Consider the following 17,819-nt stretch of genomic DNA (forward strand, 5'->3'; position numbering starts at 1 on the left):
GGTATTTTCATGTAAAATACAAACTTCCTATATATGTTTAAAAAAATACACGAAAATGTCCTCTGTCATTTAAAGTCTTTTCCCACAACCTGTGCTGCTTTCTTTTTTCCAAGTCTAATCCTTACTTTAGCAGTTAAAGTCCATGCTGACCACCTACGCCTACCTATGAGTCTGAATGATCCTGAAGCTCACAAAAGATGCTCGTTCCCCACCACAAGGAGAGCTTCCCTTAGCTCGGAAGACTTGCTTTACATCCCGACAATATGGCTGTCCTAACAGTACGTGAACAAAAGTAAAATCGATAGGCATGCTCCCACAGAAGGAGAAATCTCTCAGAGTCCCACCCCTGACAGAGAACTTCAGAGACGAGCCCTTTAATTGATGCTCCAATCATACGTGCTCATCCCCCAAGTCATATGTATATATGCAACACTTAATGGCATGTATGCATATACAATGATGACCATGAAATAGAGATCGTGAATTTGAGAGTAAGTGAAGGGGTACAGACAAAAGGTAAGAGGAAAGAAATGGAGAAAAATAAGGTGATTATATTTTAATTCAATATAAAGTTAATAAAAATTTGAAAAAAACTAGTGAAATTCCAAGTCGGAGGGCTATACACATAGCAAGCATTCAGTGAACACAAAGAGTGGAGCAATTACAGAATTGTTTTAATCCTCTTCTCCTGCTGATTTAGTTCTTGGCGCGCAGTTAGCTCCTAATAAATACTGTGGAGTGAATTGTATTGGTTAATCAGCTCAGAGCTAAATGACTGTTTGCAGAATGAATAGCCTCTAAAAGCTCACTTCCCACATCATTATCGTCACCTTGGCACCTCCTCTGACATCTGGACCATATCTCCAACTGCGCCCTGGACATTTCCACTCAGATGTTCCGCAGGCGGACAGAAAGAGAGGGTCGCGCTAGTGAATTAGAACTGGTGAAAACAGGTAATTGAATAAGGAGGTTTGAGGGGTCTCAGCGGGCTCACAAATTGCAGGTTGCCATGAGTAAGTCCACGCCATTTTGCCCTCAGAAAATCATGGACACGGCACTCAGGATTTCCCTCTTTTTAAAAAGCATGACCGGTGCATAGGCAAAGTGCAAATTAGAGCATTAATTGTTTTTATCTTTGTTACTATTGGTTTTGCTTTTGTTTTGTTTTTTGTTGTTATTGCTTTTATTTTATTAAATCTTGTTTTTACAGTCCAGACTTTATCCCCCTCCCTGCCGACTCTCTGACTGTTCCCCATCCCATACCTCCCCTTCCTGCCCCATCTCCATGAGGATGTCCTCGCCCCCTGCCCCCACGCCCCCAGATCTCTCCATTCCCTGGGCTTCTGAGGGTTAGGTGCATCTTCTCTGACTGAATCCAGGACCGGCAGTCCTCTGCTGTATATGTGCTGGGGGCTTCATATCAGCTGATATATGCACCTGGTTGGTGGCCCAGTGTCTGAGAGATCTCCGGAGCCAGGTCACTGTATTCATTAAGTCTCTGGAAAGCTGCAGTCTTACCACTGGATCTTCACGGTACCTGTCTTGCTGTTTGTCTGAACTCCTAGTTGCTTGCACACAGGCCGGCTAGCATGGGTGTGTAAGAGTAAACAAGCTGTGCTGCTCAGTGCGCACTGCTACTGGTTTCCTCCATCCCATTTCTAATTCTTTTCATCAGGATCTCTCATGGTGTTATATCTTTTCTCTTTAAGTACAAATCTTGTCCAAGGTGTCCAACAGCATCATGGCTTACAACTGTCACTTCCACAAGTTTAAAAATAATCCATAAAGACTGCTTACATGCATTCTTCTTTGCATTTTTTAAAAAAATTGTATGTCAGTGTGTGTGTGCACATACACCCACATTCTTGTATAGCGGTGCATATGTGTGTACATGTGTATGTACATGCATGTGTGTGGAGGCCAGATGTTGATGTCAGGTGTGTCTTCCTCTATCACTCTGCATTTTATTTACTGAGGCAAGGTATCTTGGTCAGGGTTTCTATTGCTGCAATGAAAGCCCGTGACCAAGAAACAAGTTGTGGGAGGAAAAGGTTTATTCAGCTTACACTTCCAGACTGCTGCTCATCACCAAAAGAGTCAGAACCGGAACTCATACAGGGCAGGAACCTGGAAGCAGCAGCTGATGTAGAGGCCATGGAGGGATGTTGCTTATTGGATTGCTTCCCCTGGCTTTCTCAGCTTGCTCTCTTATAGAACCTAGGTCTACCAGCCCAGGAATGGCACCACCCACCGTGGGCTGGACCCTCCCCCATCGATCACTAACTAAGAAAATATCTTACAGCTGGATCTCATGGAGGCTTTTCCTCAAGGGAGGTTCCTTTCTCTGTGATAACTCTAGCTTGTGTCAAGTTGACAGACATAGCCAGCCAGTACATGGAGTCGAGATGAACCCAGAGCTCTCGGAATTAGCTGGCCTACTCAACCCGCTTGCTCTGTCTCCACCTGCCAAGCACTGGGATTGTAGGTGGGCTGCCATGCTCACTTGGCTAGAGGCTTTCTTCTCAACCTTCTATTGATTCTTTGTGACTTTCACGTCATACACCCAGTCTCTTATCTCTCCATCCCCTTGTATCTTCCCTTCTCTCCTACAATCCTTCACAACAAAAGAAAATAAATACAAGTGAAAATAAACAAAATAGCATAGGAAACATCTCATCATCGAGGAAGCTGTAGTATCACTGTGTGTCCCACAGGAGATCCCTCTGTCCACACATCTTCACTTGCAAATATTCACCACAATGAGTCGTCAGTCTGGCTTCAATACTGGATCCTCACCAGGACTCCTGCTGGTTATCCTGCTGTTATAAAGATATTCATTTTAAAGCAGTATAAACTCAAACAAGAGAGACTGAATAATACTTAAAGCCTATAGTATTAGATAATTCTTTAAATTTTTTTGTACCATGAAGCATTTCTCTACATGAGGAATTTAGACACTCATTTATAATCATTTTCTCGTAACATTTTGGGGGTGTGGTGCTTTGTTTTTGTTTTTTCAAATCTTATAGAATTCTCCTCATCAGTATCCCCTGGGGGCTGAGGTGACATTCCACCAATTTCAAACACACAACCTTGGTAGAAGATGTAGTCCCAAAATTAACCTGTAAGACTCACATGCCCAGAAGCCAGGTAACTTCCTGCTATGCTGGGAATTGTAGTTTGAGGAAATAACGAAGTCTCATGGGCAAGTACAAAGGCCTGCAAGTTTGTCCTTATAAGCCCTTGAACACATGGCTCAAGGCCACTCTAGCTGGGAAATTTCTGAGAATGGCCCTGACCAAAGTCCATCTCTTGGTCAGTATTTAATATTTAATAAACGCTTGCTTTAAATTTGGCCCAAAATGGTGGTGTTGGTTTTTCTGGTGAGCCATAAGATTAACAATATATGGGGGCTCTGGCAAGATGACGCCACCACAAATTCACTTTTCACTCTGGAATATGAGAGAGGTGAGGTATTGCAAACTTCCAAGGTAAACTCACACTCAGAGAAAACTAAGTGTGTTTAGCTAGCTTCCTCTCTGTTCCTGGATTCCGGTTAAGAGGCACCCTATCCGATGAACTAGAAGAACCTGATGAGATTTATACACTATCATTCAGGCAATTGGAAGACGTCCAGTAAGCCATGGGCTATTTCTGGGTAATTAACAGTTCATATGGAGACATCAGTTATTTCTTCACTCCCTTGTAGCCCAGGTGATGCCCCGGTGACACTTGAAGGTTGAAACTTCCCAGTGGCCCAGCACCTTGGTACCATCATCAGGGTTCTAACACCTAGGCTGCACAGCAAAGCCCAGGCAGGTTCCTCAGGACTCCAGACAGTTAAGGGATTATGCACGGTGGCCTCTGAAACAACCTCCTTAAATTCTCCTGGTCAGACTGGTGAGACTTCCCTGTGACACCAATTCAACTGTTACTGTTGTCTCTGTTGTCCTCTGTTTTGTGTCTGATCTTTCTTCGTGTGTTTTCACTTGGGGCAACTAAATTAGCCAAGGCTGAAACTTTGGATAATCCCAATATAAGGTTTGGAGAGCCAGGAAAGACTACAAGCGGCCCCTCCTTTAATGTATTCCTAGTATCTGGGTTATACAGGAAGAAACTGTTAAATATTATTGTCTTGTCATATATTTCTGATTTATCTTTGTATGTTCTTGGGGTTGTAAGGAACAGCCATATACCCAGCTCCAGGTGCTACCCAGCAACACTCTGCCCCCAACCTGGATCTAGCTGTGAATTTTGGGATGACCCTGCTGTCTATTTTGTATGTATGAATGTTTGTGGCCACTGCACATTTGTTTCTGACTGAACTTGACTGTGTGAATAAATGCTACTACTTTTTCCTGTCTCTGTCTCCTGCTGTCAACTGCCTGGGTTCAAAATTCACCTCTGGACTTTCTGGCCACGAAGTCTAATATAATAGAGATTCAATGTTATTTGGTATCTGAAGTTGAATTAGAACTCACCTTTTTTAGACTGAGGAATGCTTTTAAAGTCTATATCCAGGCTCAAAAATTAAAGGGATTATTGGCTTGTAAATTATTGAATATGATTAAAATCTATAATATCTATAAGAAAAGATTAACTTAAAACTCATAACTCTGGGTTAGTAATTAAAACTCTATACTTAAGTAATCTTAAACCATATGGCATGATTTTGTTCTGAGATAACATGTGACTGGTCCTCATCTTGTATATGGGATAAAGAAGGTGGAGTAATGGCTTCACTGCCACCTTGATTAAGGGCAATCACATGGCTGACAGCCATCTCTTTTATGGATTGTAAAAGGGAAAAAAGGAAAAGAAAAAAGAACATCATCAAAAAGGAAAAGAAAAAAGACAGACATCATTTCACTACCTGACAAGCTCTACTTGGCCAGGCAAGGGACAGAATGACATGGTTCCCACCCTTGGAAAAGAGCCAGCAGAGTGTGGGCCTCCACAAATGTTGATGGTTGCTGTGGGCATAAGGCTTGTTTGTCTAATAAGCTATCTCTATGGCATTTGAGCTGCAGAATGTAAATGGTCAACACTGTCAGTTACACCATGCTTTTCACCTGTGCTGATTGCTCTTTCCTCTCAGGTGCCATCAGGACCCTGAGAACATTTTTCATTTTATGACCAAGAGTGCCAGCTACTTGTAGTAGGGAACAGCCACGAATCATCCACAGGTCAGCCACTTGGACAGAGAATGGCCCAGTGAAGTGTTAGTAGTGTGAAGATTGAGAAACCCCACTTCTGGTACCAACTTCTGTCTTAGTTTGGGGTTTACTGCTGTAAACAGATGTCATCACCAAAGAAACTCTTATAAAGACATTGTTTAACTGGGGCTGGCTTTCAAATTCAGAGGTTCAGTCCATTATCATCAAGGTGGGAGCATGACAGCATTCAGCTGGGCATGGTGCAGGAGGAGCTGAGAGTTCTACATTTTCATCTGAAGGCTGCTAATGGAAGACTGGTTTCAAGGAAGCTAGAATGATGGTCTTAAAGTCCACACCCACAGTGACACACCTACTCCAGCAAGGCCACACCTCCTAACACAGTGTCATTCCCGAGGCCAAGCATATACAAACCATCACAAGGAATTTCATTTGAACTCAATATTCCAGCCTTTTGTTGATGATATAGGAAGAAAACCTCTGACTGTTTTAATGCTGGAGATGGGGCAGCTGTTGTTAGGTCCCAGGAAGGATGGGTTAGCAGGCCCATGTAGAGGCATCCCCCTGAAGTATTATCCATATGACAGGCATAGAACAAAAGGAAGTTTACCTGGTACCTAGGAAGGCAATCTGGAGAAGGGAAGAGGAAAGAGAGGTAGAGAAAGAAACAGGACAGAGAAGGACAAAAAGAGAGGGGGGAGAGAAAGAAGGGATGAGGCTGGCTGGGAACACAGAGGGAGAGAGAAAGATAGAGAGAAGCCCAATCAGTTTTATATGCCTGGCTCCTGGCTTGTACCTGGCGGTTGCTAGGTAACTGTTGGGCAGAGTCTAGAGAAAAGCTAATGTGGAATACTGATCATAAGCTGTGAAGGGGAGGGGATTCAGACAATGGCAGAGAGCATTTGTATCTGGTTCACTGACCCAGCCTGAAGAGACAGGAAACAATCACATCAGCTAGACTGGTTCACCTTGGCTTCCGGCAAGTCCAAATCTCCCCTGGAATTCTGATCCTGGTTCTGCCCGACCATCGAAAGCTGACATAATGCAATTCATTTTGGAGCACTTTGCAGGCCTCACATGATTCCTAGAAGGTATCTGTCAGCTTAATGGGAATCTTCTGGGAAAGATATAGACTAGGGACAGAAGGTAAAGTAAGAAGTTTAGGGGACCCAGTGTTAAAGAAAGGACTGAAGGAGCTGAAGGGGCTTGCAACCCCATAGGAAGAACAGCAATATCAACCAATCAGACCTCCTAGAATTCCCAGAGGCTAAACCACCAACCAAAGAAAACACATGGAGGGACCCATGGCTCCAGCCACATATGTAGCAGAGGATGGCATTGTCTGGCATCAACAGGAGAAGCCGCCTTTGGTCCTGTGAAGGCTTGTTTCCCCAGAGTAGGGGAATGCCAGGTGTTGAGGTGTGAGTGGATGGGTGGAAGGGGTAGCATCCTCATAGAAGGAGGGGCAGAGGATATGGGAGAGGGGGAACCTGGAAAGGGGATAATATTTGAAGTGTAAAGACATAAAATATTCCATTTAAAAAGGAAATTTAAGGGAAAACCTTTATTGTGAGTGTACATTTGAAACTTCCAAGTCCTGGAAGTTGGAGGTGTGAAAAGGAATCCAAGATCAGAAGGAAAGAGCTGATCCTCAGGGATAGACAGTGAGTGAGAAAGCTTAAGCTGCTGACTGTCAGGAATGTTTATCGGGCAAGGGATACCAGAGTCCATTTAATCTGGACAGGAAGATCCAAGTCATGACTCCCTGAAGCTTACATACTCTTCTTAAAGTCTATGAACAAAGATAAAAGTTTGATATAAATTAGCATGACCACTGTCTGTAATCTGCACAGAAATCCTCGTCGTAGTAAAAGCAGTTAATAAGTGTTCATAAACAGTGGAGTGGACGCATACCTTTGAGCCATAGCAAGACCAAGGCCTGAAAAGTTTTCAACATGACAGAAGCGTTTCTGTGTCTGTGTGGATTGAATAAAGGTGATTTTAGCACGGTTTTAAGTTTATACTTAGAAATTAAGAAGCAATTTTAAGTCTATATTTAGAAAACAACCAAATGTTTGAGCCTGTCATCAAGAACAGTAGCCAGTACTTTACCAGGGCTGGATTAATAGCTTATCTGAACTCACTTGATCAATATGTTAAAACTTTGGAACTCTTGAAATCTTACACACGTGCATCGTCTTTGCGTCTTATTTGTCACATACCTTAAATCACTTCCTCAGACCTTTAGAACTTGCATAACCTTTTTCTTTTATCTGGAATCATTCAAACATTTGCCAAAAGGCCTAAATGCTTCATTGCTGATAGCAGTCCTGGGAAATCAAGTTCTTTGACATGAAGGAACGGTGAAAAATATCCTTTGTCAGTAACAACTGCATGGAGCTAGAGTTATTTTCAGGCTTAACCTTGAAACCATAGACCAACGTTGTAGGTAGAAATGAGTTACATTTGTACTTAGCACAACTATAAGATTAGTTTTGAGCACATTAAAGAATTTGAGGGGCTGGAGAGATGGCTCAGTGGTTAAGAGCACTAAGCCAGCAGAAACAAATGATCTGTACCTTTAAAATATCAAATTAACAGCTCGGTTCAGTTAGGAGGGGCAAGGCCCCTTGGAAGGTGGTCCATGTTTGCCTTTGGTGGCTTATGTGTTCAAGTATCTATATTTTTATTTTTTAATCTCTCTCTCTCTCTCTCTCTCTCTCTCTCTTTCTCTCTTTCTTTGTGTGTGTGTGTGTGTGTGTGTGTGTGTGTGTTTCCCTGCCATGTATGTAAGTGCACCATACATTCATTGACCATGGAGGACATTCTGAAGTTACAAACAGTTGTGAGCTGCCATGCGGTGCTGGGAACTGAAGCTGGGTCCTCTGGAATAGTAGCCAGTGCTTTTAACTAGTGAGCTAGCTCCCCATTCCCATTTTTAATTTACACCAATAAATGAATGTTAGTTTTTTTTCTATTCCTTTAATAGGTATTTTATCTGTATTTTTCACTATAATTTAGAAGTTAGAACCTTTCCACATAAAATTTCATTCAATATTCAGCTTTCTCAACTGTTCTGCTTATGTCATAAAGAAGAGTTAGAGATATGGAGGCTGCAAATGCCAGACCACGGTGCCTACCTTCAACTAGCACAGAAAGTTGTCAGACAAAACACTTACCAAAAGGACTAGTGACCAGTCATCTAGATCTCCTGCAAAATATTTGTTAACATTAATTGCATTTAGCCAATGCTGTGAAGATGGTCACGCTTGAATTGAATCTTCTAAAGCACTGTGTAAAGGGTTCTCTTACTCTGCTTTATAAATGAAGTCAGGCTCACTCAGTTATGGGGTTGGGTTCTTATCTGTTTGGCCTGTTTCTTTGGGTTTTTCAAGACAGGGTTTTATGTAGCCCAGGCTAGCCACAACCTCAATATGGAGCCAAGCATAGCCTCAAACTCTTTATCCTAATGCCCCTGATTCTTGAGTGCTGGGATTATAGGTAAACATCACCCTATTCAGTTTAGAGGCTGGGACTGGACCAGCATCCACCCGCACCACTCACTGTGATGTAAAGGAATCTGGCACAGACCAGCAGAGTTTTATTTCCAGTGAAATCTCTTCAATGTCAAGGTGAGCTTTGCTTCACAGCTGCACAAATGGCAACTCGTCACTTTCATTACCAAAAGCAATAAAAAGTCTTGTAGCACTTATAAAATAATGAATCACATGACATGTATGTGACAATACACTTCACATTGACAAGATTGACAAGTTTGGGTCTTACAGTGACTGTGTGGCACTAGTGGAGAAAAATGAATATTAACTCTATTTATGTATATTCAATCCTGGTTTCTAAAACAGGCTTAATAAAAGACACTATTCCTTGGCACCAGACTTCTTTATTTTATGTATTAATTGGTTGGTTAAGAGAACAATAATGAAATGCACCCAGCTTTTGCCTCTCTTGGCAGTCTAATAAGACCTCTAAGCTTCAACTTTCAGGAACAGAGTGATATCAACATGGCAACCACAGTACACAGTTTGTGTTTAAAATAAAAACAGATTTTATTTCTAGCAATTAGTCTTTCCAGTAAAAATATTTTTATTTTCTTTTGGGAATCCAACTTCTCTCCTTCATTTCCTATCTTACCATGTATTCAGAGGGATAGCCAAGGCCTGGCCAACAGTACCGCCCATTTCTATGGTCTCAGACCAGGTTTAAAGGTGGACATGACCCATAACCAACCATGTATAACCAGGGAGGGCTTGCTCCAAGGCAACTACATAAGAGTGGGTCTCACCCACTCATCTTTTTAATCTAAATGAAAGAGTGTAGGTCATTTCTTGGGAAGAATTTTGGGACTAAAGTTAATGTAAGAGAAGGAGGGCCTGAGGAAGACAGAAGCAGACAACTAGAACCATAATTTAAGGGCTGAGCTGCAGACACTCCAGAACTCAGGTGTCATTGACTCTCTAAGTCTATGATGCTTATGTGTGCATGTGCACATAAGTGTGCAGGGACATACACTTTTTTGCATATGCAAGTCCATTTTTCCATGCTGTCTTCTACACAATTCAAAAACTAAATTGAAAGCATGAGGAAATGGTATGGCTGTGGAGAAAGTGGGGAAAATGTACCTTGCTCTTACTTCTCTAGGCTTCTTTGGCTGGCTCCTGGAAATTAAGCTGAAAAAAACCTCTTACTCAGATGCTGGCTCGACTTGGCCTTGTCGACCACCTTAGCAAAGAATAATAATTTTGAATATAACTAAGAAGATAGATGAAAGAGACTTGGACCTTGAAGGGGCAACAAATTTCAGAAGTCAAATACACAAGGAACTAATGGAAAAGCTAGTTAGTGACATCTGTTATTAAAGGAGCTAGTTCTCAGTGGTGTCTCGTCTCATCCCATCCCTGGGCCCGGGTATTGTAAAAGACTGCTGAGTAGGAGGGATTGTGTTCTCTTTTTTTAACTGTATAGGGAAAGGCAAACATCTCATACTGTGTCTATGGCTTCTGGAGTTCTCCAGAGAGTGATATATTTTACAGCAATATAGTCTGATCTTCAGAGTAGAGGTATAGTGTAGACTGAAGGACTGAAGTCTGCAATCAACAGGAAACCTAAGAAAGTGACCATTTAGAAAGTGGTCAGGTCTATTAATCACCACTTGCATGCTTTTGCAAATAAGATGTGTTTATAAGTAACCACAAGGACAGTCTTGCGGGGAAAAGAAATTCCTCCTAGACAGACAGAGCAACACATGTGTAATGGTTAGTGACACTGGAGTCGATGCCTAACATTGACATCCTGTCTGTGGATGATTGGCTGCTCCCAGTTTCTGTGGGTTCCCCTGCCCTGCTGTATAGAGTTTGGCTGTTCTTCAGACCCTCATTTCTGAAGCATGGAGATACCATATATTCTAATGTCACAGTCTTGTGACATTGTGGTGCTGGCTGCTACCGTACCTCCTCTCAACAATCACAGGAGGCACTCACTACCACAACCTACAAGAGAAAGGAGTCCTAAGCTACCTTCTGGCATACAATGCGGAATTCATGAAACTGGTACAATTATACTAATTTCAAGTATCTGAAGATATGAGTTCAAAAAATAAAACTAGTATCTAAGAGAAAAAATAAAGAGCTAGAGAGAGATGGAAAAATAAAAGCCATTATATTTACAAAATATTTTTCCATCAAACTATAGAGGAGCAATTCCTTATGTGATTTCAGCAGAATCTTCTAGCAGGAGGTCAAAATAGTACCTGGCTTTAATCCAATCTAGAGAAGAATATGGATTAAATATCTGTTTCAAGGGGGTGGACATTTGAAATCTTTTCATCAAAGGCTGTGAAATTGTAGGTCTGGAGCAAGATGTTGAATGATCCTGGGTTCTATGTGAACTTTCCATGTAATGTTGAACATGGGTTTCTTCCTGTCCTTTGTCAAGTCTGCTATGGACCCTACAGCTCCCAATCCTCCCATTCTACCAAGCAAGCTATGAAGAAATTGTCCCATAGACCCAACATTAAGATCCTCCTTTTACTTCCTCTAATCCAACTCTTAGTGGATATTTCTTTATTTGGGGCTTATTTTCCAGGCCATCACTTCAATTTTCAAATGATTTACAATCTTTGGAATTCTCACTTAGAACGTGGTCAGGTCTATTAATCACCAATTCTGTGTCTTCACTTTATCTCTGCTTCGTATCACCCTAAATTAGAGCTGGTGAACTTTATAGTCATTACATTTATTCTTACCCCAAATTCATTCACCTTTTCAGTGATATCTGAACAAGTCTGTTTATGAGAACCTGAGAGACAGTAGCTAGAGTCTGAGGTGGGGCATCAGGGTGGAGAGGAGCTGTGGATATCACCCTCTATTACTCTCTGCCTTCTTTCTTTGAGGCAAAAATCTCTGACTGAATCTAGAACTCAAGTTTTTCAGCCAGGCTGGCAGTCAGCAAGGCCCAGAGTCCTGTGGGAGACATGGCCCAGTGCTTACAAGCACTTTCTAGACTGGTGTTGGGCAGCTCATTACCAGCTCTGACTCCAGCTCCAGGAGAGTTGATGCCTGACCTCCAAAGGCACCTGCACCACACACACACACACACACACACACACACACACACACACACACACACACAGAAATTTTAAAGACCCAGGAATCCTCCTGCCTCTGCAGTTCCCCTGTTTCTACAATTCCACTTGGTGCTGAGGTTGTAGGAATGGGAAGACTGTACTCTGCTTTCGCCCAGTTCCTCTCTTCATGTTTACCCAGCAGGTACCTTTAATTCCTGGACATCCCTCCAGCCCTGCTTGAATCTTTATAGCATGTTACAGATCTGCATTTTCTCTTGAAAAATGGATTTCCCTTCTGAACCAGTGTCACACACACAGACAAAAGGATACATGACTATTACTCTTAAAATATTAAAGATGGTTGGGAGTTATAAAGCATTTTCTAGTATCTATAAACTCACAGATTCAGACTCTAGTACTATAATCAGGAAATTAATGATTCAGTTAACTAAAAAGATTTTTGGACCTCACACTGATCCTACTGAGGCCCAATATTTTAGGAACGAGATCCAGAAACTTGTTAATCTGCCCAGCAAGATGTGATGCTAAAGAACTCAAGCAAAGGAACCAGAGATATGTGTACCAGAAAATGTTTAAGAAACTAGATGAAGCTAGAAAAACTGGTGGTTAAAAGCATCTTATGCTCTTGCAGAGAACTTGGGTTTTGTTCCCAGCACCCACAATTGCCCGTGATCCCAGTTTATGAGATCTGACACCCTCTTCTGGTCTCCATGAGTTCCTGCACAAACATGGTACACATAAACTCACACAGGCAAACACATATACACATAAAATAACATAAATAATTCTTCTTTTAAATAGCAAATTAAATAATTCTCTTGTAGTAGAAGAGTCAAGTGGTGACTACATAAAGTCAAAATAAAAATTATATTGTGGTAAAGACTAACCTCCATAGCCCAGAGGGAGGAAGACTTCATATATTTATGATATTTCCCTTTCATATCTAATCATTGATATATATAGATATAGATATATAAAGATAGATATCATAGATAGATAGATAGATAGATAGATAGATAGACAGACAGACAGACAGACAGACAGACAGATAGATATCGTTGATATTTCCTGAGGTTTCAGGCCCTGGTCACCTGACCCCATTGTGTTGGGCCTATGATGAAACACAGCATCATAGCACAGACCATGTGGCAGACCTAAGCTGTTCACTTCACAGAAGTCAGGAGGCAGAGGAGGGGTGTGTTCCTGATGAGGCACCTCAGTGATAAACGTCCAGTGATCTACCTTCCTTCCACTAGGCCCTACCTCCTAGAGGCTCCATCTCCTCCCAATAGAACCATAGGCTGTAGACCAAGCCTACAACATGTGGGCCTTTACAGGATACTTCAGAGCTCTTCTGTGACACACTGGTAGTTGGTGTGGGAGAAATAGCAAGATCCCTGCTCCTTACCATACCACTAGAGCCTGGATGATGAGTACTTCGCTATCTGTAGTTCTCCAGCGTGAAGTAGAGTCAGCAAAAGAGCAATGGAGAATTTCCACTAGTAGAAGAATGTTCTCGGTGGAAGATGATATGTTTTACTGACACACACAGCTCTTTGGCCAATTCTTGTCTTGAGATCCCATGAGAATGAGAAGTAGAGTAGAAAGTACATCCCTCTCATAAACCCAATAGATGAAAAATAGAAAGATGAATAACTGACAAGTATCTATTTCCATCACAGGAGAGCATCGCTGTGTTTCAAAGACCAATCTTGAGGGAAAGAAAAGTTAGTTCTTTCCACAGCCCCACAGCACACCCTGTGCTCCTCTCTTCACCACGTCCACCAATTTCAAGTGAATGGTCTTAAAGTTTTCCTCCTTTCAAGTTTTGTTTAAGCTCTAGTAATCTAGAGGACAGACAGTATTGACATCTAAATGTCATCCTCGTAGTTGTGAAGCAGATCACTTAATAGATAAGCAGGGAAAAGAGGTCAATTTGCAGCTTAATTAGTCATCAGTAGAATGTATTACGTAGCTGTGTGCTGCCCACATCATGAAGTGTCTTAGGACTTCAGTCAACTGTCACTAGAGCATCTACTGTGTATCCCCAGTGGATGCTAGGTCCTCTCCGATGACATCAACAACATTCTTTCAGCTAGGCTTGCCCAACTCCCCTCTCTTCTTCCTGTTGATTCTTCTTGCCATTTTGGTGTGCACCTCCCTGGATACCTGATCCTGGATATCTATAGCCATACCTCCAATCGTTCATAGATGAGCTCACTGCCTGGTGCTTCAAAAGCGTCAGCCAGCATTGTAGTATCTGCAACTTGAAGACAGATTTGAGGACATAATCAGAAATAGAATTGCACGGAAAAAGGAAGAAAGAGAAAAAGAAAGAAAAGATGAAGGAGATGTGGGTGTGTTTGTGACACTGCCCCCTGGGAGGACTTCAGGGTACATGACAGGGCACAGCTTTGATGATGAAACAAGCTGAAAGTGGGTGATTTCTATTTTCATTTGGCATAAGGGCCAGAGATAGTTACTGTGGGTTCAAACAGTGGCAGACCAGTCTTTGCTTCTTCAGATCTATGTAGTTTGGGGAAAGATGAAAAATGTTACTCATTTTTCCAATGATTACCTCAAGTACCAGATTTCTTAATATATCTAGTTATAGCTACAGTTCCTTTCTTCTGAGCACGGATACATCCCTCTTTGTCAGAAGGAGTTTGCTGTTTAATCTGAACATGTTCCTCAGCCTTCAAGACCCCATGCTTTCAATTATTTTCTCTAACGGCTTTTGATGGGGAAAATGACATAAACATTACCCTCGAAGCATCAGCAGCACAAAAATCACCAATATAATTTTATACCAAGCAAACAATTCTATCTACAAACTCTATTACTGCTATCCTGAAAGTCACCTCTAGGTGCAAAAGTTTAGCTTTTTTTTCCCCATTTTATTTCCCTTTGTTGTATTACCTTTCATTATCAACACAAGTTTCTGTCATTTGACTTCTAGTGCATTTCATGCCAAAGTCAAGCCTGATTATTGTTCTGTCCTTGAGCCTATGGCAAAGAGGACCGCTTCAGTTATAGCAGGGTCAATATCATTCCCATGTGTCCCCCTTCCAATTAAGTTCAGATGTGTACACCCTCCTGCCTCTCCACATGGCTCTATAGTGAGGCACTGGTAAATTTAGACTAAGAAGCATGAAACACATTCTGTGAGTCCTATTACCTTGGAAACCATGTGTCTTCTCTCCTTTCTAATATGCTTGGTGCCTGTATTTCATTATTAGAGACTAGTCCTTAAGTGAAAATGGAGAAAAAAATAAACTAAAGCATTTGTATTGATTTCTTTTGATCCGGGTTCTCAATCAAAGTGTAGGGCCAACACTTGCCATTTTCAGTATGCCTGTTAGCTGTTTGTCTCCTGTATTCCTGGTTCATGAAGTCAGGCTCCTTAGTCCCTACCACCACTAAAAGCTATTTCCTACTCTGTGCACTTCTATAAACTGAAAAGTCAGCAAAGACTTTTCCCATATTTTCATTTACTCTTCAATTAAATTTAGACATGAGATAAACCTTAATATGACTTTGACCTGAAAACACCACAGGACCTGGAAATAAATTTTTTAAGTTCTGTTTGCTCTGATGTCTATATTGGCTCCAATTGCAACAGCTAAATTTAATTTTTCCAGAGGAAAACAGCATATCTTCACCAATTTTTGCTCTTAAATCCTCCAGAAGTTTTAAATCGATTTAAAGGGAGGAAACCCCACCAAATACATCAACAACAAACAGGTGCCTTGTCGGATCACAAACACCTTCTTTGTGCTTGCTCCTTGACTGTGGGAAAGGGAACTTCGAAGAAAATCAGAGAACATTAGAGATGAACAAGACCCCAGAACCACTCAGAGCAGCTTCAGCGACACTAAGGAAGCTGGGGTTCTTAAGGGATGGGGATCTTTAACTACAGGGAAAATACCAAGGAAGCAGATGGTGAGGCTCAGCACCCACCTGAGCCAGACACGTTTGCCCATCGCTCATTTCGCAATCACTATTAGTAATGGTGACTGGGGAAGGGGGACTAGAATCAACTTCATCTTAAAGGCAAAAAGCCTAACACATAGTAGGATGTTGGAATAACTTCCGGTCACACAGTGGCAGAACCTGATCTGACTCTGGATCCATTGCCTTGCCTCTAGAGCGTCGGCTTGCTGGTTCCCAAACAAACAAAAATTCCTGTTTCTTCCTCCTTCCTTTGAAATTAGCTGAAAGAATGTAATTTTGACCTTTATGTCTTTTCATGAGGTCTCAAGATGGCTCAGCAGGCAAAGAGCTCGCCACACAAATCTAGTGATCAGAATTTTGTTTGCAGAACTCACAGCAGAGGAAGGGAACTAACTCCTCAAAGCTGTCCTCTGGCCTCCACAGATAGCCATGTCACTTCTGCACATGTAACACACACACACACACACACATACGCACACACACAGAGGCGTGCTTGCACACACATGCACTCACACATGCACACGCATACATGCATGCATACACAAGCATGTATCAATACTAATTAACTAATTAAAAGTTACATTTCAAACATTTCATACTAGAACTAAGAGGATTCTTGTGTTTTGTACTCACAATCTCACAAGTAGTAGTCTTCTTGATACGAGAGATCACAGCATGCTTATTCAAAAGCCAGATAGTCTGGGAATCTATGTCTTGGTGTATCAAGATATTTTTAAGATTTGTGAAAAAAATATACAAACAATGTGACTCTCCTAATTTTCTTGTTTTAAAAATATAATTGTCATGGTCTGCCAAAGCTGATAAAAGAAAAAAACTCAAAACCTTAAGACTAAGTAATTTATACATCAAACAACTCATTTCATACAGGTCTAGAGACTGGACAGTCCAAGATCAAAGCTCTAGCAGGTTCAGTTTCTGGCTAGAGTTGTTCTTTCTGCCTCCAATATGGTGCCCAGTGCTGGGTCCTCACAAGGTAAAAGGGTAGAAGAGGGAAATGGGTGTGGCTCCCCCCCCCTTCTTTGTAAAAGGCACTGATCTTATCCATAAGGTCTGATCTGATCCCATAAAGGATCCACCTCTTGATAATGTTGCACATGATGATGTAAGGTTCAGCATGAGTTTGAGAGGGGACATGGACATAGCAATAATTGCTTTTCATTAAAAGTATCTTTTCTGTGTTCAGAAGTAATGAGTCATTTATTTTTGTTATTTTATGTGTATGAATGTTGTTCCTGATGCCTGGGAGGCCAGAGCCAGAAATTGGTGTCAGACCCCTTGGAACTGGAGTTATGATTGGTACTGGAAATGGAACTTGAGTCCTCTGGAAGTGCAACCAGTACTCGTTTTGGTTTTTTTAATTGAATATTTTTAAATTTACATTACAAATGTTATTACCTTTCCTGGTTTCCCATCCATAAACCTCCTATCCTATCTCCTCTCCCCCTTCTTCAGTGAGGGTGCCCCCACAACCACCCACCCCTTCCTGTCTCTCCCCTTGACATTCCCCTACACTGGTGGGGGAGGTCCAGCCTTAGAAGGACCAAGGGCTTCTCTTCCCATTGGTGCTCAACAAGTTCATCCTCTGCATATGCAGCTGGAGCCATGGGCCTGCATGGGTGTGGGTGTGGTTTAGTCCTTGGGAGCTCTGGTTGGTTTTGTTGTTCTTATGGGGTTGAAAGCTCGTTCAGCTCCTTCAATCCTTTCTCTAATTCCTCCAATGCGGACCCTGTTCTCAGTTCAATGGTTTGCTGCTAGCATTTGCCTCTGTATTTGTCATGCTCTGGCTGAGCCCCTCAGGAGACAGCTATATCAGGCTCCTGTCAGCAAGCACTTCTCAGCATCAGCAATATTGTCTGGGTTTGATGGCTGTATATAGGATGGATCCCCAGGTGGGGAGGCTCTGAATGCAGCCAGTACTCTTAACTGATGGTTCCCCAGCCCCATGAGTATTCCTTTTAAATGAATTAATAAATAGATGTGTTAATTTCTCACATAGCAAAAATGAATAGATCCAAAAACTATAATCTATAGTTCTTTGGAATTTTTTATGTTTTTACTTAGAATAG

General features: G+C 41.8%; 1 pseudogene; it reads left to right on the plus strand.

Moving 5' to 3' along the window:
• Positions 1–263: 263 nt before the first annotated feature.
• Positions 264–17,819, plus strand: part of LOC116895848 — a 179,177-nt pseudogene continuing 161,621 nt past the window's right edge.

Source organism: Rattus rattus, chromosome 3 (genome assembly GCF_011064425.1).
Source record: "Rattus rattus isolate New Zealand chromosome 3, Rrattus_CSIRO_v1, whole genome shotgun sequence".
In the NCBI taxonomy this organism is placed as follows: Eukaryota; Metazoa; Chordata; class Mammalia; order Rodentia; family Muridae; genus Rattus; species Rattus rattus.